Source organism: Artibeus jamaicensis, unplaced genomic scaffold, assembly GCF_021234435.1.
Source record: "Artibeus jamaicensis isolate MK-2021 breed Jamaican fruit bat unplaced genomic scaffold, CSHL_Jam_final contig_387, whole genome shotgun sequence".
Taxonomy (NCBI): domain Eukaryota; kingdom Metazoa; phylum Chordata; class Mammalia; order Chiroptera; family Phyllostomidae; genus Artibeus; species Artibeus jamaicensis.
Window position 1 is genome coordinate 43,090,074 of NW_026521812.1, and position 22,153 is coordinate 43,112,226.

The following is a 22,153-nucleotide window of genomic DNA, read 5'->3' on the forward strand; positions in this document are numbered from 1 at the left end:
CCTAAAGGACATTTTTAAAGCGTTTTGTCTTTGTGCTTATCCTGCGAACAATAAGGATCTATTACGTGTTTTATTTAGAGAGAAGATTGAGATGGTTTAATTTATACTGCAGAAGGGTTATTCACGAAGCCATCTAGAGAACAGTTGGATAAGGTAGATCAGGTAGGAAGCTATTGCAGAAGCCCAAGAGAAATGATTATAGCGGGTGATGGTTGCTGAGACACATTTGAAAGATGTGTCTTAGTAATAATTACATTAGTAATTACATTAGTAATAATGTGGTGTTTGGTTACTGATTGTATTTTGGAAATGGACCAGTATTTACTGGAATAAATCATGTTTAACAAGATCAAGTTTTGAGGGAAGATCATGAGGTTCTGTTTTATACATGTTGAGTGTGAGGTACCTCTGAGTTGTTCAAGAGAAAGTGACAAATAAAAAGCTAATGTATAGATTTGGAGTTGAGATGAAAGATTGGGACTGGATTGTGAGTTTGTGTGTCATCTGCATATTGGCCATAATTAAAGCCAAGGACGTGGGTGAGATATAGTTGAGTTTTCTGAGTCAGAGTGTCTCTGGGTTGGAATAAGGCTTATATGGACACTGTAGACTGGACGCTGTGGACACTTTTATACTTTTCCTTTGGGTAATGTTTTTGTTTACTGTGCAGCTATGTACTCTTGCTTTTTGTAGGCTTAATATAAACATTCTCTTTAAAATCTTTAAGAATAATGTGGTTTTAACAATCTAATAAAGTAACTATTATTAATTGAACTTTTTTATGCCTCAGATATGCTAAGTTTTTTAATAGATTATATCATTGAATGCTCATAACGTCTCTGTGGGGCAGTGCCCTAGTGACTGTCCTTTACAGGAACTGAGGTTACTTACCCAGTGAGGCACAGCTAAGATATAGTGGACTGAGGATTTTAAAAAGTCTGTCTTTTTTTAAGGGTTTCTTAAAACCCTTGGTTATGTCTGCCATATGTTTCTTGTTTCAGTATTTGCAGACTAGCATCTAAAACAACTGCCTGTGGAGCAAAATAATGGTGGAGAGGCTGACAGTGACCAGAGAGGAAAGGGGAGGAAATTTCAGGGAAAAAAGGGAAGGATTTACAGGAACAAGTATAAAGGACACATAGACAACAACTAAGGAGGGTGGAAATGGGAGGGAGGTGGGGAGCACTGGGGGGGGCTGGGATGGGAGTAAAAGACAGAAAACTGTACTTGAACCACAATTAAATAAATTTAAAAAAAGAAAGTAAAATAAATGCACTGCTATTCAGGGTATTTTATAATAAAATGGTTAGACTATTCAAAAAAATTAAAGTAAAAAAATAATGGTGGAAATAATTTATTTACTAAGCATTACTTTTGGACTCTTCAGAATTATACCATCAAACCCTGTGAAAGCCCCTGAGTAGGAGTAACTAATCCACTCTTTTTATCTACACAATGAAGCCTAAATTTGGCTGCTGCTTCTAAACCTTATTTCAGCATCTACTCTCTTTCCCCTGCTGGTTGCAAATCCCAGTCTTAACTGTCTGCCTTCAAGCCCATCTTAGTTTATTTCCATATCACCGTGTACCCACGAATGGCTCCAGACCACCTTAAGCTCTTCGGGCTGATGTCCTCCCCTCTCTTTTTTGTATTTAACTCACATGCTTGGATCTTTTGCAGATACTTTATTTTTTTCACTATTCTTCACATTGAATTCTCATTTGGGGCTCCTACTTGATTTGCTTTCCTGGACTTCTTTCGACCTACTTCTAATAGCTACTTACACCCTCACTCCACCGTTTCTCCAGTGGGGTAACTGACTTAGCCATCGCGAAACCTCCAAGTCCACCTTGGCTTACCAGCCGCTTTTTACCTCTGATGAAATCATTTGGTCTGTGTTTAAAGACAAGTGCAACAAAAACAGAACTTTAAGGTAGGAGACTGTTTTAAAATGCCTCATTCTTAGCAAAATTCTTACATAAACAGTTCTTGGGATGCTTATAGATATATTAAAAGTAAGGTTTACAAATAACTCAGCAAATGTGTTCTAGAAGGAAAGAGAAAACCTAGAACAAGCTTAAAATGACCATACTATCTTTTAATTGGAAAAGCTGGTCGTGGGACTTTGTAATACAGTTTAGAAGTGTGTTTCTTAAATTTAATAATCTCATATGGCAAGGGGCTTTAGCACACTGAAATACGACAGTCACAGAAATGATTCCCCCGTCTGTGGTTGGGGGTGACTGTTGGGGCATTTGGTATTGACAGAGCCTGAAACATATGGGACACCCAGAAGTTGTAGGAGGACATTTGACATTTATACTGGGAAATGTATGGGACCGGAGTCAGGCGTTCTGGTCCCAAGTTTTCCATTGACATCGACTAGCCACACTGCCAAGCCAAGTGACAGTCTCCTCTCTGGCCCTCAACGTCCTCATCTTTGGGATAGGTATGCTTAGCATTGGTAATTGCACAACTTTGGAACACACAGGCATTTTAAAGAGTGTGTTCTCAAGCTCTTTATTGTGTTTAATTTCTCTTATAAACTGAAGGCTTAGTTTTGTTATCCAACAAGTACTTAATGAGTACATTGCCTGATTCAGTTCATCAGGAATTCACTTAGGCTCCTGGTGTATAAAATCTGCTTTGAAATATAGAAGATAAAAATATAAATAAGACAAAGTTTTTACTTCCAGAGACTCAGTATTTATCCTTGGAAACTGACAAATTACATGAAAACTCCAGAAGGTACGTGCTATGCCCTATAGTAGATAAACAAGGGGCTTTCTGATTAAATCTAATTAAGGAAAATTTCATAGAAAAGGCGAAGGTTGAAGAGGAGATAGCCTGAGCACAAGTGAGAAATTGCAGAATATGTTTCCTAAAATATATTTCAAAAGATATTAATAGGATTTCCTTTTTTGTGGGAGAAAAAAGATGCCATAGTCAAATAATACTAAATGAGGTTGTTACTGTGCAATAATTGTTGCTTACTATTGTTTTGAGGTTAAACAAATTTGTGAAGCATTAGGCTCAGTGAAATCGTATGTAGATATTTTACTGCTGTGCCACTAGAATATACTTTTGATATTCTAGAGTTCCTCGTGAATAGCTAAGTGGAACATAAAGTACTTAGCACTTACGAATTTTGCATTGCATGCTCACACAGCCCCCTTTCAGAGGAAAACTAGGTCCAAGGATATACTTTTGAGAAATTGCATAAGAAGATGATATATCCCTGGCTGGCATAGCTCAGTGGATTGAGCGCAGGCCTGGGAACCACACCATCGCTGTTCGATTCCCAGTCAGGGCACATGCCTGGGTTGCAGGCCGGTTCCCAGCGGGGGACTCATGAAAGGCAACCATACATTGATATTTCTCTCCTTTTCTCCCCCTCTAAAGATAAATAAAATCTTTAAAAAAAGAAGATGATATATATCAGTGGAGCAGAATGAATATAGCAAGAGAGATCTGGTATTCATTGAACCAGTTAGAAAATAATAGTTTAATAAAGAGACTGGAGTATGTTTATACACACTCAGAAGCCATTTTCTGTGTCAGCCAGTAGGTGTCAGTGTATGCCAGGTATAGCTTGGTTACATCCAGCAAGGGGAATGCGTAAGAAAATTTGTATTTATTTACCATCTCAAGGTTAATAATGAATTGTATTTTGCTAACACACATACACACAAACTCATAAGAACCCTGTCCTCTTTACACACAGATAAGGTGGAAGGTTTGTTTGTTTGTTCATATATTCAACTGTAGATGGTGTTAGGTTCACATTAGTGAATAAAAACTCCAAAACTCTTGCTCTTGTAGAACATACAATGTAGAAGTGGGGACTAATCTATATCTAGTAGTATGTATTTTGAAGGATATCACTGTTTAACCTGATGACTACGTGAAAATACCCAAAATGCAAAGCTAGTTCTTAGTAAAGGCCTCAGAGACAGATTAACTGAACATCTCATTTCTTTTCCTTGGAGACCTGACCTCTAAATGTTGGCAGAATTACTTGATATCTTGGAATATTTATATAAACTCTGCATGTTTGCTCTGAAATCTATTGAAACAGAAGAAAATATATTTTTAAAAAGTTTAACTCACAATTGTTTTTATACATGAAGATCTTCATTTTTTTATTGATGCACTTGGGACTTTTGCAGGTGACACCCCCCAGTGCTCCCCACCTCCCTTCCATTTCCCCCCACCTTAGTTTTTGTCCATGTGTCTTTTATACTTGTTCCTGTGAATCCTTCCCCTTTTCCCTCGAAATTCTCTCCCCTCTCCATTTTTCATTTCATAGTTTAATTCACTTGTGAGAGTTAAATACCTAATGGTTCTATGTAGATACTTCTGAAAGTGGCTGGCTACCAAATACACAGGACTAGTACAAAAAACTATCTGATCCCCGCCTAATGCAGTGTGTTAATGAGTCAGTGCCAGGTACTGATTCATCAAACATGGTGCTAAGAACAATGAGGTAGTCCAGGAAGATTAAATATAATCCCACCTTCTTAGGATCATTGGGTGTTTCAAGGTATGTGACCATTTTAAAGTATGTCAACACATTTTTTTTCCTCCCTTTCAAAGGTATAGTTTAATCCCTCTGTCCTTTGTGTGTGGTCTAGACTCTGTCACAAAGTGGATGTGACAGAGTATAAATTCTGAGAGTAGGTCATAAAAGGCACAGTGGATTCCTCCTTTCCCTGTGTCAGATTGCTCACTCTGGGAGGGCCCAGCTGCCAGCACCGCAGTGGGGACCCCAGCCCAGCCCTCCCGGAACCAGTGTCCGTGGCCCCTCCTCTCATCTTGGCTGCAGTCTCACGGGAAACTGTGAACCAGAGTCAACCCGGACCAATTGTTTCCGGATTTCTGTCTCAAAGGGACTGAGATGTTTGTTCATTTAAGCTGCCAAGTTTTGGGGCAGCAGCAGATAACTAACTCAAGAGGCAAGTTATGTGCATATATATGTGTATTTTTCTTGGCAAGTATTTAAAGCTTTCATCAGTTTCTAAAAGGACTCCCTAGTCTCCAAAATAAAGCATGTGTTTTATTCAGGAGAAATAAAGCCGTGGGGCCCAAAGAAGTAGAAAGAAAGTTTTCATTGTGGGGGAACATCTCTTAAGTGTGAGCAGTTGATACATATTTGCTCATGAAGACTGGGATTGGATCAGGCCTTAAAAACTGAAATGAACTCACACAGACAGTCATATGGAACAGTTCTCTTCAAAGTGAGCTTCATCACTTTAGATCATTGTAAATAAAATTTCACTGAAACATAGTTGTGCTCACCTATATACATACTGTCTATGGGTACTTTGCCATATAACAATAGAATTGAGTAGTTGTGACAAATGTCCCCTATGCCTAAAATATTTACTATCTGTCCCTTTATTAAAAAGTTTGCTAACCTTTACTTTTTTATACTGAGATGAGATTGGCATTCTTGTGGCACAAAAGCAGTAGCTGAAATGAACCTTTCTAACTGATGAGTGAATGTACTGCAACTCACATAGCAGATTGTCCTACAGGAAAGTAATACATTAACATTTACTCTCCAAGCCCCTCAGGAGTAATTGCTGTCCTGGCCTAAGAAAGATGTGGTTATCTGGGCAGTCCCTGGGGAAATGAGGTTTACAGAGCAGAGGGGAGGGGTCAATGCTGCTGGATCAGAGGTGCACACCCCAGGGCGCCTGGCCCCCTGAAAGTGGCTCTTCAGCCACAGGGGCACAGGTAGGAGAGGACTGCGGCAGTTTATTTCTGTGAAGGAGCGCTTGCTCTCTCTGATTTGCCTCGAAGACTGGACATCTTTTCTTTTTACCCAAAGAATTTTATAAACTTGATCTATAAATGATGCATACCTTGTTTTGAAATAAGATGCTTGAGGGCTGGACTCTAGTCCATTTTCTTGCTAATACCATTTTGTAGAGTGTTGTGAACTCTCATGTCGCTAGCAGCTACTGATTCTTCCAGGTAAAGTGACAGTCACTTTAGTATTGGGCTTCGTTCTGGGACTTCAGGTCTGATTTTTTTCCCCCTGCAGTTAATCTGATACTAGCTGGATTTGCTTTGTAGTTTATGTATTTATTTATTTTAAATGCTCACCTGAGGATATATCTACTCATTCCAGAGGGGGTAGAAGGAGAGAGAGAGGAGAGAAACTTTGATGTAAGAGAGCAAAATTGATCAGTTGCCTTCCATGTGCATTCAACTGTGGACTGAACCTGCAGCTTAGATATGTGCCCTGACTGGGAACCGAACTCGCAAACTTTTGGTTTGTGGGAACTGAGCCGCACCCGCCAGGGGCCACTTCGTAGCTTTCAGTTCAATGTGCTAAATGCTCATCTTTAATATCCAGGACATTTCTCCAGCTTTAATAATACCTAGTTTATAAAAAAGTCTAGAAAGGAAATGGCATGTAGTTGATCATGTCAGTGTCTTATAGAGTCTTTCCCCTAATTTCTGCTGAGTATGACTGGCCAGGTGCTCTGCCTGAAAGCCTGGGAGCCCCCACACTTCCCTGCAGACCTCATGGGGACGTGGTGATGTCCTCACAGGGAATGCAGTCACCTTATTCATGCACCTCTGTTCAAAGCTAATTGTTTAAATAAGAGTTCTGTCTATATTGCTGGTTATGTCAGTGAAAAATACATGTTTTGTCACATCTTATACTTTAGTAGGTGGCCAGTCTCACAGTACTTTAGCTAATTTTCTAAGAGTTCTGACCAAGTTTATAATCTAATTTATTATCTTTCGTTATTAACTGTTTTGAATAAATAGAGAAGTTAGAGAATAATGTAATAAACATCCATTTTTTTACTTTCCAGATTTTTATAAACCTTACTATATTGCCATATTCATTATAGATGGATAGATAATTTTTTAAAATAAGACATTAATAGAGTTGATGCCTCCTTTGAATTTATCTTCTTTATCCTTTCACAGGAGAAATGTGGTATGTGAAATTTGATGTTTATGATTGCCTTGCATACTTTTATTAAAAAAAAGTTTACATATTGTTGACTACCATGTATTTTTTTACTAAGTATGAATACTATACTTTTATTAACTATAAAAATTAAGATTATATACTATTTTCATGTTTTTAAATGCCATGCAAATGGTATTGTAGTATATGCATTATGTTCCAAATTGATTTGCTCCGTTTAAAATTATGTTTTAAGACTTCTCCATGTTTACTTGTAGTTTATTTATTCATTTTAATTGCTATAAAATATTCCTTTGTCAGAATATACTATGACTTATCTATTATCCTTTCAGTGGCCACTGAAGTTGTTTTGATGTTTTTTCATTATAGATAATTCAGCAGTAAGCATTTCTGTATATTTCTTTTTGTTAGTATATATGAGCTTTTCTCATTTTTACACTTAGAAGTGAAATGATTGGGTCTTAGAGTACATCTTGAATATTATTAGGTAATTCCAAATAGCTGTCCAAAGTAGCTATACAAATTTATACTTATACCAGCATCATAAACAACTTCATTGCTTCACACCATGGTCAACATTTTTTGCCAATTTATTACTTTGTTATTATAAACAATATTTTTTTAATTACTAGTGTCAATGACATTAGCTTTAATTTGTAACTTAATTTTAACTTTAATTTTTTTAACATTGTGTTGAGATATTAGCCAATGCAATTAGTTAAGAAAAAAGCTATTATAGGCATAAAAACTAGAAAGAAATAAAACTATTTGTGGATGACATGATTATGTATTAGCAAAACCCAGAAGCATCCATGAAAACACTATTACAAACAATAAAATAACTGATTAAATTATCAAAGTTATTTACAATTATGTTTTTTTAAATATGCTATCAAAAATCACTTAGAATTTGTTGTGGAAAGGAATAGCCCATTTCCCATAGCAAAAAGAAGAAGAAAGAGGAGGAGGAGAAGGAAAACGAAGGGGAGGGGGAGAGTAAGAGGAGGAGAAAGGAGAGGAGGAGGAGGAGAAAAATATATAAATTTAAATGTTCAAATTGTATGAGAAAATTATAGAACAATTCTTCAAAAAGACTGCAAAGATGCCTTAAACAAATAGAAATATATATCATACTCTTAGAGAAAAAGGCTAAATATTATAAAAATGTCACATAGTCCTAAATTAATATATAAACCCAATTTTAAAATTCAATAAAAGTACTATCAGATTTTGTTTTGTTTTCAACTAGACATGTTGATTATATAATCCATTTAAAAACAAACAAAAATAGAAAATCCTAAGAAATACAAGAAGTCAAGAGAGAGTCTAACTCTTCCAGATATTAAACTATATTAAACTGCTACAATTAAAATAGTATGGTACTGACCCATGAATAGAAAGACCATTGGAATTCAATAGAAATAAGTTAGAGAATAGAATATATAATAAAAGTGGCTTATTAAATCAATGAGGAAATATAAATATATAATAGTGTTGGGACAATGAGACATATGCAAGGAAAAAGATAAAATTTTTAATTTTCACATCATACTCTAGGATGCATTCCAGATAGTTTACAGGTTATATGAAAGGAAACCATATAAGCACAAAAACAAATTATGGCTGGTTTCTTCCACCACTTTTGAATAAGGAAAAACATTTTAGGACTCTAAATCTAGAAGCAATAAGATTGATGAATTTGATTATGTAAAAATGAAAATCAAAAACTAAATTAATAAAAACAAAGCAAAAAAAGAATAACTATGAAAACTCTTTGTAAAGTAAACCACAGGCAAAGCTTATAGCCCTTATGTATGAAAATCTACAGAGGAGAAGAAGTCTAACAACGCTAAAGAAAAATGAATTAAAGATATTCAGAGATATTTCATAGAAAAAGAAATGCAAAGAACTCTTAAACATTTAAAAATGTATTTAATCTCACTCCTAATACAAGAAATGCAAAATAAAACTCTTCCTGAGTTTTATTAAATTGGCAGGAGTTTTACAATACAGTCTTACTGGCAAAACTGTGGAAAAATGGGAAATCTCATACACTGATGAAGATGCAAAATGGTGCAGTCTTTATGAAATGAACATGGTAAAATTACAAGTGCATTTACTTTTTGATGGAGAGAGTGCATTTTACCTATTCCAGTCACACCTTGTCAAACATTAAAGGACATGTGCACAGAACTTCAATTTAGTCCTATTTGTACTGTTAGCAAACTAAATGAATGCATGAAACAAAGAAACCCAAGTGTCAATAAGGGGGTGGGTGAATAAATTATGATACAGCCTTGCAATTAAGAACCACACAACTCTAAAAAGAAAGAACAAATATGACTATGATGAAGTGAAGAAAAAGTGAGGAAAATTTTTGCTAAAGTGTAATACTCTATGGTGCAGAAAAGTGTGATACTACCATTTATTGACAGATGATTAGAATATGAGTATATATTTGCCTATACATGTTTTTAAAAGTAATAAACCATAATACTTAAATTGCATATAAAAGGAGAACTAGAAGAGGGTGAACAGAACAAGAATTAGAAGTGAGAACCTCAGTGCACATACAGTTGGTAGCAAAAATGTGTCAAGAGGAAGCGAATGCTCCAAGAGACTATAAAACACAGTGAGTAGACTTTACCTCTTTCTTGGGATATATCCTAATGACAAAAGAAACTACAAAAACATTTTAAAACCTTTTCAATAATCATAGTATTGGCAAGAATGTGGTACTGATATACTGAGAGTATTGCATGTGCATTTTAGGATAGGTCAAATGTGCAATTATGTTGGTGTCATGAGAACTGGGATTTTTGGCATGGAAAAAAGAAGATATGGATGCAAGATTGATGAGGTAAAATAACTGTAATCTTTATTTGAAATAGAATATTAAAATGAATATATAATCTATTTTAATCTTTAAAAAATAATACTTTTTAGCTTTACTCACTGAAGAGAGTTAGAAATAATGACTAACTCAATGTCAGTCCATCACCAGAAGCTGGATTTTTTGATCTCTAAATACCATTTCCCAGTAAAAACAACCAGAACTCCCTGCAGAAGTGTGTAAGACTTCTTGTAAGAACTTGTAATATCTTGTTCTGACGGAAAACACATTGGCAGTTATTATCAGGGTCATGTCAGATGACTCAGGAGACAACTTGAATGGGCTCCACTCGCTAAAGATGGGTCATTTTGAGTCTTAAAAAGGATAATAACTTAATAGTAAGGATAACACAACAAATATTAGATCCACAGTTCACAATGATACTAAAAAAATTATTGGTCATTGCTTTTGGTAAATGCTAGTGAACCATCTTATTGCTTTGAAAACTGGAAGATGAAGGGAGAAATCTAATGTTTATTCTGCCTTTCCTTTCTGAATTGTACCTCAGAGTAACCAAATTAATGATGAGGAGAAGTTTCTTCCATATGATTATAGCTGATAAATGAAAAGAAATCATAGAACCAGGATATCACCACTCCCTGACCTATCGTGAAATAATGGAACTGGGTAATGATCATCTTTGGATGCTAATAATATCAGACAGAGAGAGAGAAAGATTGTTTGATTACATTCCTCCCAGTAGAGGTATGTAACCCTACCTATGAAGTAATCCACACTGGAAAACTACAAGACAAACAACCTGAATTCGTCAGCAAAAAATTAGCAAGAGAATAAAATAAAAGATAAAGGAAAACTAATCGAGTAAAAGAAACATGACTTACCAGCCAATTTTGATGTATGGACCTTATGGGGATCACATTTTAAACAAACTAAAAAAAAAAATCTACTTGAACAACAATTAAAAAAAATAAATTCAAAAAAAGAAAACCAAAAAAAAAAAAGAAAAGAAAAAAATCTTAAAATAGGTTAGGACATATGCTCATTTGATGAGATTGAAGAGTTATTGTTAATTTTTTAGGTATGATAATATGGATATAGTATCTTAAAATGAGTCCCTATGTTTTAGAGTACATACTGAAGTATTTACAGATGAGATGATAGTATTTGTGGAATTTACTTTAAAAAATCCAGGGGTGGAGGGGGTTTGTTTGGGAATATAGCTGAAGCAAGGGCAGCCATGAATTGATAATATTGAAGCTGAGTAATGGGGTTATTTGGTTCATTATACTATTCTCTCTACTTTTGTATATCTTTCAAATTTTTTGACAGAACTTTTTTTTATTTAGACCAAATGATTTTTATTTAGAAACAGAGGCCATTTATTATAGGTTACTGCTTACTTGTTCATCAGTTCATCCTTCTAAGAAATAATCATCAAATGAAGTCTTAATTTGGTGTTCTTACAGTTGTGTTCGGTAAGATGTACTTGAATTGAAAATCAACTCTCCATTCTTCAGCTAGGTCAGAATATACACTACTACTTTATTCCTCTTGAAAAATGAGAATAAAATAACTATGTAAAAAATATTCTATTATGTCTCAGAAAACCATTTATGGGCCTTATTGAGAGAAGTGGGGGAAACGACTTGTAAATGGACACTTTTCCAAAAGTTTCTTAGAACTAGACGACTGTTTTTGATAGAATTATATTATCAATGTCAATAGGTTTACAGGCCAGTCCATAAAAGTCTGCTAATCCGTAACAAAATATTTGTGGTCTACAAATCTGACGGAATACTAAGGGTTCAGTATAGGCAAAAATGAAATAGTCTGTCTAGAAAAATGCTTTCTTTCTTTTTCTGTTTCATAAATTACTTTATTTTTGTTCAATTACAGTTGTCTGCATTTTCTCTTCAAGACTCCCTCCCCCCGCCACACCCTATCCAAACCCACCTCCCTCCCTTGCTTCCACCTTCCCCCTTGGTTTTGCCCATGTGTCCTTTATAGTAAATGCTTTCTTAACCGACTTCAGCACTCCAGAAGGTCACTGCTCTGCATCTTTAAAGCAGTGAGTTTCATTGTACTCCAGATCGTTCAGTTGCCATATGCTTGCACTCTAAAAGCAAAAAACAGTAACATTCTTATCACCTGTGACTTGGACTTCTCTCATTTATAGATTAAATACTTCTCTCATTTATAGATTAAATATAGAAAGAGCAGAGATTATCTGCAAACGAATGATCTCAATAATAAAAACCCGCCTTTCATGCTGTTTTTATAAATTATTTGATATTCACAAGAAACTGTTAAATGGTAAGTATTATTACCCACATTTTATAGCTGAAAGACTGAGAGGTTCAAAGGGTAATGAAAAACCCTTGGGAGTCAAAGGAACTGGATATGAGTCCTGACTCTTCTATGAGACCATGTCATTTAACCTTTTGAACTTCAGTCTGTTTGTCTGTAAAATGAATATAATGAAACCCCATTTTACATCATCTTAAAGACTAAATAAACTGATATATGTGAATGATAATATATAGGGTACTATGCAAATGTTTATTCTGCACTAATGATGAAGATCATGGTAGGGCTGTTTTACTATGTACATGGTCCCTAGGTTGAAAAACTAGAATGATAAGAAGACTCATTGGTATAATATGAGGAAATGGAATGTTAAGGCGAACAGGGATGTTTAGCTTACAGAAGAGTCAGGAGGAGTTGGATGTTGTCATATATTTTCTGAAAGGCTCAGGTTCTGAAGACTAGATTTCACTCAATTTAAAGAACTTTTTTTGCAGTCAGTTTTTCTACTACTGCGATTTTTCAAGCAGAACCATACAGCCACATGTAAGGAACATTGCAGGGGGGCTTCCTTATTTTCTGCTCAGTTCATACCTGAGGTTCTATTACTGAAATCTAACAACTTTCTGGAGTTGGGTAAAGATTCCTGGTGATTTTAAGGTCTAAGAAACACTCATGATGATGTCCTGTAATGGGATAAAAACGGCAGAAAATGATCTATAAGCTGATGTTTAACAATTCACCTAGTCAATATTTATTAAGCACTTACCACATTGCAAGATGATGTCCTAAGTACCAAAGCATATTTATTTATTCATTTTTTATTTTTATTTATTGATTTGAGAGAGAGAGTGTGCCATTGATTTATTGTTCCACTTACTTATGCATTCATTGGGAGGTGCTTGTACGTGCCCTGATTGGGGATCGAACCCATAATCTTGGCATATCAGAATGACACTCTAACCAAGTGGGCTGTCTGGCAGGGCTTGGTACCAAAACATTTTTAAAAAGCCATCTCTAGTGTTTCCTTATTAGAACATAGAAGATTCTGTTCTGTTTTCACCTTCTCTCACCTTTTAAATGTACTATGGCAGTCTTGATCTTCCCAGGCCTGGTAAGGGAAGTGATAGAATGTTAACATTGCCCACTACTTATGTTCTTATTATCCCAACTGATTTAGTTTCCAATTTTGTTGGAACTCTCCTGCATAGACTTTAATTCTCCAGGGTAGAGTCAAAATGTGTTGAAATGACCTCCTAAAAAAAGCAAGGGAAAATATATCACCTAACACAAAGTATATTTTTGCATCCTAGCCTCTGAGGATAAAATGTGGTTAGATGAGTAATGTATCAGAACCTTAATGCTATTTAAACATATGGATGAGTGCATTGTGTATATTTTGTGTATTTAAAATTGAGGCTTTCGTTGCAACAATGTCTTTCATTTGGTGTACTTCCTGGTGATTTATCATAATAGACTGCTTTAAATCATCTGAAATAGCAAGACATATGAATTTCAACAATAACTTCCCCAGAGCTGGAGAAGTCAGCAGGAGCTCAAACTGCTAGGTAGACAGTTTGTTTGTTTGTTTTTTCAAACTCATATGCAAGTGTAAAACTTTTATGAGGCTGCTTTAACAAGGCCCTTTGGGATTTAGTGTTATTTATCTAAACTCTTATTAAAAATGAAAACTTTTCTATGTTTAGCCTGGTAAAGCAAAACTGATCTTACCAATATTGTGAGCTGGAAGAATGAATATTGTTTTGCAAGCTGACTCAAAAATAAAGTTCAGAGACTTTGGGGCTAGTGTCTTCAGTGTGGACATTATGGTAATGGGATAGTGACAGTATATAACTTATATAAATAGCTTATTTAATAAAATAACTTATTCAAATGACTTCCAGCCCTGGAGGAGCCCTGTTTCCTAGAGCACTGCAGTCTCCATTGGAGTCAAGTTGCCCCAGAACTCTTGTTCCCTGGTACAAGTGAGCACCTTTTTATTTATGGTATCTGCACTTGTTGGAGTGTATCTGTGATTTCTGCCCTCCTTCACTGAGAAGTGGGGCATGGGAGAGAGGATGTTTCTAAGATTAATGTGCCAGAATCACTCTGCACATAACCCAGGGGAAGAGCTGGAGCTGCTGCAGGAAAATTTTTGTAATCTTGAAACGTGTTCAGCTTCTTTGTAGGTATGTTCTGGTTTGATGAGTCTGGGTTCTGCAGTAAATCTATTCTGAGACAGACCCTGGGAGCTAGGATATTAAATTATCTTTAATGCAGTACAGTTTTAGGCAGTGAGGACATTATGTGGGGAGAGAGCAAATATTGCAAAATCAGGGTCAAGATCTTTTGCACTTTTAAGAGTTTATCAGAGTCAATTTAGCCTGGGTGTGTCCATTCCTCTTGCAAAAAATTTTCTGATGAGAAGGTGGGTGGACAAATGGGTGACCGCCTGGGGAAAGAGGTTGGGCAGAGAGATGGACAGACAGAACTACTTAGTCATTTTTGGTAAGAATTATTGGTGAATAAGTTTCTGTGCTACAGAGTGAGTTTTATTTTAAAAAAGGACAGGTTTATCTGAATGAGATCATGGTTAGTTAATTCAGAATTTTGAAGACATTTATAAAGTGACCAAAAATGAAAACTATTAGCCAGAGAGCACTTTTGGATTTTATTTTAAGGGTCTTATTTCAACCGTCAACCGCAATAGTACTAACATAAGTCATTGGAAATAATGCATTACTAGGTGGAGTCCGGGGGCTTGCCACCTCTTCATGGGAAGTGAAGGTGCTTCCGCGACAATAGAAATAAGAGGACAAAGCACACAGATGATATTTGTAAGAAGGGAAGTACAGAACCTCCAGCTGGCAATTATGGTTTAGAGTGTGAAGGAGACAAAGGACAAACACCAGGAGAGATGATGATGGCAGAAATATTGGCTAAAGGTCAGCAATAGAGGCAGTACAAGTATAAAAATTTAAACAGGTCAGGAAATGTCGAAGTGAACTGAGCTTTAAGGACTTCTGCAAGAATCTCAGAGCAGTTGCAAATGAGAGGAAGACTGCATGTACACTGGGTTTTAACTCTTCGACTTGAGCAACTGTTTTAACAGTGGAGTTGCTAGGCACTGTCAGGAATAGACTATTTTAATTTTGGAGAAACCCAACTGTTAAAACAGCTGTTTGGTCTGATTAGACTTAAGCTGGCTCTGCTTAGGTTGCAAAACCTAGTGGGATCACAGTGCCAGGCCGGTTGGATGTTATGATTTTATTGGACATTACAAAAATATGAACAGATCCTAGGCTGAAGGTTATGTTGGACACTGACTCTCCAAAGAAGCCAGATTCCTCAGTTTTGTTTTTACAAAGTGCTAAGGCAGATAACTTTGGGCTTTTACCTCGTTCCAAGTTCATGGGAATTATCTGAAATAATTTTGCCTTATATTCCTTGGATGCAGGTGTTTTTCCTGGCCCTAATCAATAAAAAAGAAGAGGCTCCCTAGTTTTATGATCATCTCTTAATAATAGGTATTATAATGGCAAAGTCACCTCAAGTAGTCATTTTTATTATTTATTCTGTATCTTCGTTTATCTAAGTAAAGAATTCTGTTTATAGCAGCCACCACATTTGTCACTTTTTAGCCAAAACATTTTTAATGTCTAGAACAACTTGAATGATGCTCACTATAATAAATATATTGGATGCCACATTTATCATCTCAAGTACCTTTTTCCCTGGAAAAAACTGCTGATTAGATTAGTTTCAGGTAAATTAAACACCTGAAAAACTGGTTATGATGATTTGATTTCTTGCATAGAAAACTAATTTTACTTGATGCAATGTTAATACATATCTTAAACATTCAAAGACAGGTTTCATTTCATATATTTTCAAAAATGAAAATAGGTTTACTTTTCATGTGATTGCTAACATGGCCATGTTAGTGTAAACGTCTGGAGGAAAACAAAGCAGGTTCTTTTCATCTTGGTTTCCACAGAAAACTGCCCACATTTTGTTACTCTTCCTCGCATATATTATGGCTTTATGTTCATATGCAGGGTGGGGCAAAAGTAGGTTTGCCATGTTTTATATGGAAAATAATATAATAAATAAAATAATTATATGAGTTATTAAATTGTTTTATTAATTAATAATATTAAATTATTTTATTTAATAATTATATAAGAGTTATATAATTATTTTATTTATTATACTTAATATATACAATCTTAATATACTAAGATTGTACCTTAGTATATTATCTTATCATATACATTATATTAATTCTCTGTGCTTCACATACAACTGTAAGCCTACTTGGCCCCACCCTGTATTCAGAAAGATATGATTAGCATATTTAACAATACATAAAAAATTGATTTTAGCTGTATATGTCACTTTTTATTTTGCTTTTTCTTTTTAAATTGTCAAAATATTGTGACCATCTTTTCCTGTGAACAGATCTACAATCGTCATTTTGGTCTTGATTTTTAGGAGTTTTATACTTTGTAGTGTTGATTTATTGTTGCTAGTTTCTAAAACTCAGTGTTGTAAGTAATTAAAAAGCAGAATTGAAGATGTTAATAAAAGATGAACTCAAATTTCAAAAGTACAATTTTGCTACTTTCACTGAAAAATGTTTATTTTGATAACTAAAGCAAGTTTATATGTTTTGAATGTATCAATCATTTAATAATAAATACTTGGTTATAAGTGAGATACTTTTGTTATTTTAAAATTAAAAAAAATAATAAGCTTTTTTGTTGGATCATCAAGAAATATTGTTTAGTTTTCTCCCTATTTTCCTTGGCTAAAGTCTTAGCAGACTGGACTCATATTAACATTCACAAAATATTTCTTGCTATCTATGTATTGGTTTAGAGGATGACAATATTTTTATATTGACAGTATGATACATTACTGTTTAAAAGAAAACAGAACAAGTTAGCTTTTCTAGCTCTCCTCGTACTAGTAAATTCAGATGCTCAACTGCCTTTCTCCAGTCTCTGAGAGTAACTTTAAAAGCTTTTTAGAATATGGATTTCTTGAATACACCATATGTAGCACATGCCTACCGCTCTGTACCCCCCAGTTGTACACACATATACCACACAGGGTGATTAGCCACATTTTAAATGTCTTTTTCACACCTTGGAATCAGGTATTTACAATTCCCTTTCCAGAAGGGAAGGGATGTAGAACAGTGAAAGTCATCTGTCATCCAAACGAGTCAGAGGTAGCTCCTTTCAAGGACGTGGTTGCGAGGAAAGAGAAGCCACATATTACACAGTCTTTGTAAAAATTGTGGCCTTTGGAGGTTTCAGTATAATTTCTCTTAGTTTCCAGAAGCTTTCATTGAATAAAATTTTGCCTTGGAAAAATTGAGCCAAATAATCCCCTCTTTGACTCAAGATGCTTTTTTAGGGGATGCTTCTTAATCCATAAAATTATTGAATCACACTTTGGAACATATCTGCGAGTGCCTATACTCAGATCATTTTAGGGTCAGCTCATGGGTAAATAATATCTATAAAATTTAGGAGACTGTCAGGCCTGATCTGGTGGATCTTATTGTTCACATTTATTAAGGTACACATAAATCAAATTACTACAGGGGAATCGAATTTAAGTTGATACAAATGAATCTTCTATATACAAGGTAATTTTAAAAGGATTCTCCTACCTTTTAAAAGGTAGAAGACAAGAAAAGGAAATGAAAGGCATCTAAATAGGAAAGGAGGAAACAAAACTGTCATTGTTTGCAGATGACATGGTAGTGTACATGGAAAATCCTATAGACTCCACCCAAAAACTGCTTGACCTAATAAATGAATTCGGCAAAACAGCAGGTTCCAGAGTCAATATCCAGAAATCAAAGGCATTTTTGTATAACAACAATGAAATAGCAGAAGCAGAAATCAAGAAGAAAATCCCATTCAATATAGCAAAAAGAAAAATAAAATACTTAGGAATAAACCTAACCAAGGAGGTAAAACCACAGAAAATAAACCTGTATTCAGAAAATAAACCTGTGTACAGAAAACTACACAGCACTGAAGAAAGAAATCAAGGAAGACACAAACACTTGGAAACATATACCATGGTCATGGATTGGAAGAATTAACATCATCAAAATGTCCATACTACCCAAAGCAGTTTACAGATTCAATGCGATACCTATTAAAGTACCAATGGTATATTTAACAGACATAGAACAAACACTTCAAAAATTTATATGGAACCATAAATGACCCCAAATAGCTGCTGCAATTTTGAGAAAGAAAAGCAAAGTAGGAAGGATCACAATACCTGATACCAAACTGTATTACAAGGCCACTGTAATCAAAACAGCCTGGTACTGGCATAAAAACAGGCACATAGACCAATGGAACAGAACAGAGAGCCAGAAAAAAAAACCAAGTCTCTATAGTCAATATTCAACAAAGGAGGCAGCAACATAAAATGGGGTAAAGATAGCCTCTTCAACAAATGGTGTTGAGAGAACTGGAAAGCTACATGCAAAAAAAACGAAGCTTGAGCACCAACTTACATAATACACCGAAATAAATTCAAGGTGGATAAAAGACTTAAATATAAGCTGTGACACCATTAAAGTCCTAGAGGAGAACATAGGCAGGAAAATCTCAGATATTTCATGCAGCAACATTTTTGCCAATATGTCCCCTAGAGCAAGAGACATAAAGGAAAGAATAAACAAATGGGATCACATCAAAATAAAAAGGTTCTGCGTGGCTAAAGAAAACTATTAAAAAGAGAACCAACCATATGGGAAAACGTATTTGCCAATGATACCTCAGACAATGGATTAATCTCCAAAATATATAAAGAACTTACATGACTCCACTCTAAGAAGACAAGCAACCCAATTAAAAAATGGGCAAAGGACTTGAACTGACACTTCTCCAAGGAGGACATACAGAGGATCCAGTGTCACATGAAGAGATGCTCAACATCGCTAGCTATCAGAGAGATGCAAATTAAAACCACAATGAGATACCACTTTACACCAGTCAGAATGGCCATCATAAACAAAGCAACAAACAACAAATGTTGGAGAGGTTGTGGGGAAAAGGGGTCCTTAGTTCACTGTTGGTGGGATTGCAGACTGGTACAACCATTATGGAAAACAGTATGGAATTTTCTCAGAAAAATAAAAATGGATCTGCCTTTTGATCCGGCAATTCCACTGCTAGGATTTATATCCTAAGAATCCTAAAACATCAATTTCAAAGAACCTATGCACCCCAATGTTCATAGCAGCACAATTTACAACAGCCAAGTGCTGGAAGGAGGAACCTAGGTGCCCAGCAGTAAATGAGTGGATAAAAAAAACTGCTACATTTACACAATGGAATTCTATGCAGCAGAAAGAAGGAGCTCCTACCTTTTGCAACAGCATGGATGGAACTGGAAAGCATTATGCTAATCAAAATAAGCCAGGAGGTGAAAGACAAATACCACATGATTTCACCTTTAACAGGAACCTAAACAACAAAACAATCAAACAAGCAAAATATAACCAAAGATACTGAAATACAGAACAGACTGACAGTGTCCAGAGGGGAGAGGGGAGGGAACTTCAGGGGAAAAGGGGAAGGGTTTACAGGAGCAAGTATAAAGGACACATGGACAAAAATTAGGGTGGGTGGAAATGAGAGGGAGGTGGGGAGGCTGGGTGGATGGGCTGGAATGGGAGTAAAAGACAGAAAACTGTACTTGAACAACAATTTTAAAATAATTTTTTTTAAAAAAAGGATTCTCCTACCTTACCTGAAATAGGTGTGGCCAGAGCTGGGCTTTCACATTACCAGTTACACTGACATGGGACTTCCCAAAAGGCCTGAAGTGTTTTTTTTAAGTATATTTTATTGTTATGCTATTGTCCCATCTTTTTTTCTCCCCTCTCTCCCCCTCCACCCTGTAATTTCATTCCCTCCAGTATCCCCCACTTAGTTCATGTCCATGGGCCATACATATAAGTTCTTTGGGTTCTCCATTTCCTATACTGTTCTTCATGAGGACATTTTCTAAAATCAAGAATTCTTGGTCTGGCCAGGTAGCTTGTTGGTTAAATCATCATCCTGCTAGGCCAAGGTTGTAGGTTTGATCCCCAGTCAGGACACTTGCAAGAATCAACCAGTGAATCCATAAATAAGCGATACAACAAATTGATTTCTCCCTCTCTCCCTTCCTCTCTCTCTCTCTCTAAATTAAAAATTTGAAATCAAGGATGCTTGCAGAAAGAACACGGGTAGGTTAGTGATTTTGGCATTTAGGTTCTTTTCTCATGGAGGGACATAATTTTTAGTGATTGGGATTTGTCTTCTAATGGATCAGAGAGAGCCACTTGCGACTTAGGGTTACACAGTTCAGTTACTAATATCTCAGATACCGAGATGGGTCAGGCTGAATTCATCTGAACTGAGTTACACTATTGCCAGCTGCCGTCTTGTGAAGAAAGGGTGTACGGATTTCTAAGAGAAAGCCATCCGAAAGTGTAATAAAAGCCAGGGATGCTGGAGACAATAGTATTCTACAGAAGCAAGGGAGGGAAGGGGAGGGTTGGATGTGGCGCAGACCACCAGGATACAGTCCCTCCTGAAGCCACAGACTGGTGGTGCTCCAGCAGGTCATATCTCTTTTCTCTGCTGAGACCAAACATGCTTTCCCCGTCAATCTCACCACAGTCACTGACAATCAGTTTGAACCAGAAAATGAAGAAAACCTGTTTGTTATACCGGGCCTAGGAAATAATAAAAGAAGAAAAATTCTCAAACCCTTGCTTTGTCCTTAAAGCATCAGAAACACATTTATATCCATGTTGGCAAAAAACAAACTCCGGGGCAGAGTGGAGATGAATGAACATGGTTAATGAACGTGCCGGCTGAGTTGGCCCCTCTCCTGGGACAGGGGATCCGGTGATGCCCAGGGTAAGGCTTACTGTTAAGAATGTTATTACAGTGGGTCTAATTTATTATGTCTGAACCTTCTTATGCTGACATCCAGTTAGGAAAATGCCTAAAAGATTACATGTCTCAGCCTCCTTTTCAACGGATTTCCTATGGTGATAGAATGTGGTAAAAAGAATGGGAGGCTGGAGGCTTTCTCTTTAAAAATGCTTTGAAAATTTTTCCTAAATAGTTATGTTACATTTATTAATATGCTAACACAAATATTGTGGTATGTAATGAGTATAAAATGGAACTCTTTTTAATATTTTATGAAAAATGATAAGTTAGAGATCAGATTTTAACCAAAAGCAATGGTTCTTACTCGGAGTCCATGAGTCTCAAAAATGTGCTAACTGCAAGAAGCCAGGCAGGAGTGAGGACGTGAGCACTCTGGAGCCACAGGCGGCTTAAGAAACACTCGAAATTATGTGTGGAATTTTCTTTGCATAAATGAATGCTTCTGTGGAGAGAGAGTGTATAGTTTTAATCACCTTGTCATTGACCTATGACCTTAAGATGCTTTAAAAAGCACTATTTGGAAGCCTTTCTTTAAAAAATTTTTTGTTCTTTGTCCTCCTTTATAAATATCTGTTTTCTTATCATAGAGGTTTCTGCCTTTGGCCTGTGATTTTTAAAGATTTTTGTTTGTTTGTTTTTTAATAATATGGTTTTAAAAACCATAAAAACCCTTATGGGCTTATGGGATTATTGCAGTTTCTTAAATTTTCTGGAAAGATTTTAAATTTATTTTTATATTTATGTCTTTAATGCATCTTTGATTTAATTTGGAATATGTGTAAGATAACTTTTAAAATTTATTTTCTTTCGAATATACTTAGGCGTATTTGAAATTTTCTACAACGAAAAGTTAAAAAATCTGTAGGTGTAGCTGGCTTCTTAGATGGACTTCTGACCATGACCTTTCTGATGATGCCACTTCTTATTGTGAAGTTGCCAGCAGATGTGTTCATAGGCTCAGCTCCTTCCTCTAGTAAAAGTGTGGTCAGTTTACGGTAATTCCTTTGTTCTCAACAACTGCTACCTTGCTATAATAAAGTCATTTATAAA

General features: G+C 35.7%; 1 protein-coding gene across 2 annotated transcripts in view; it reads left to right on the forward strand.

Moving 5' to 3' along the window:
* Positions 1 to 22,153, forward strand: part of UBE3D (ubiquitin protein ligase E3D) — a 137,104-nt gene that overhangs the window by 51,927 nt on the left and 63,024 nt on the right. The gene's annotated exons all lie outside the window — the stretch shown is intronic.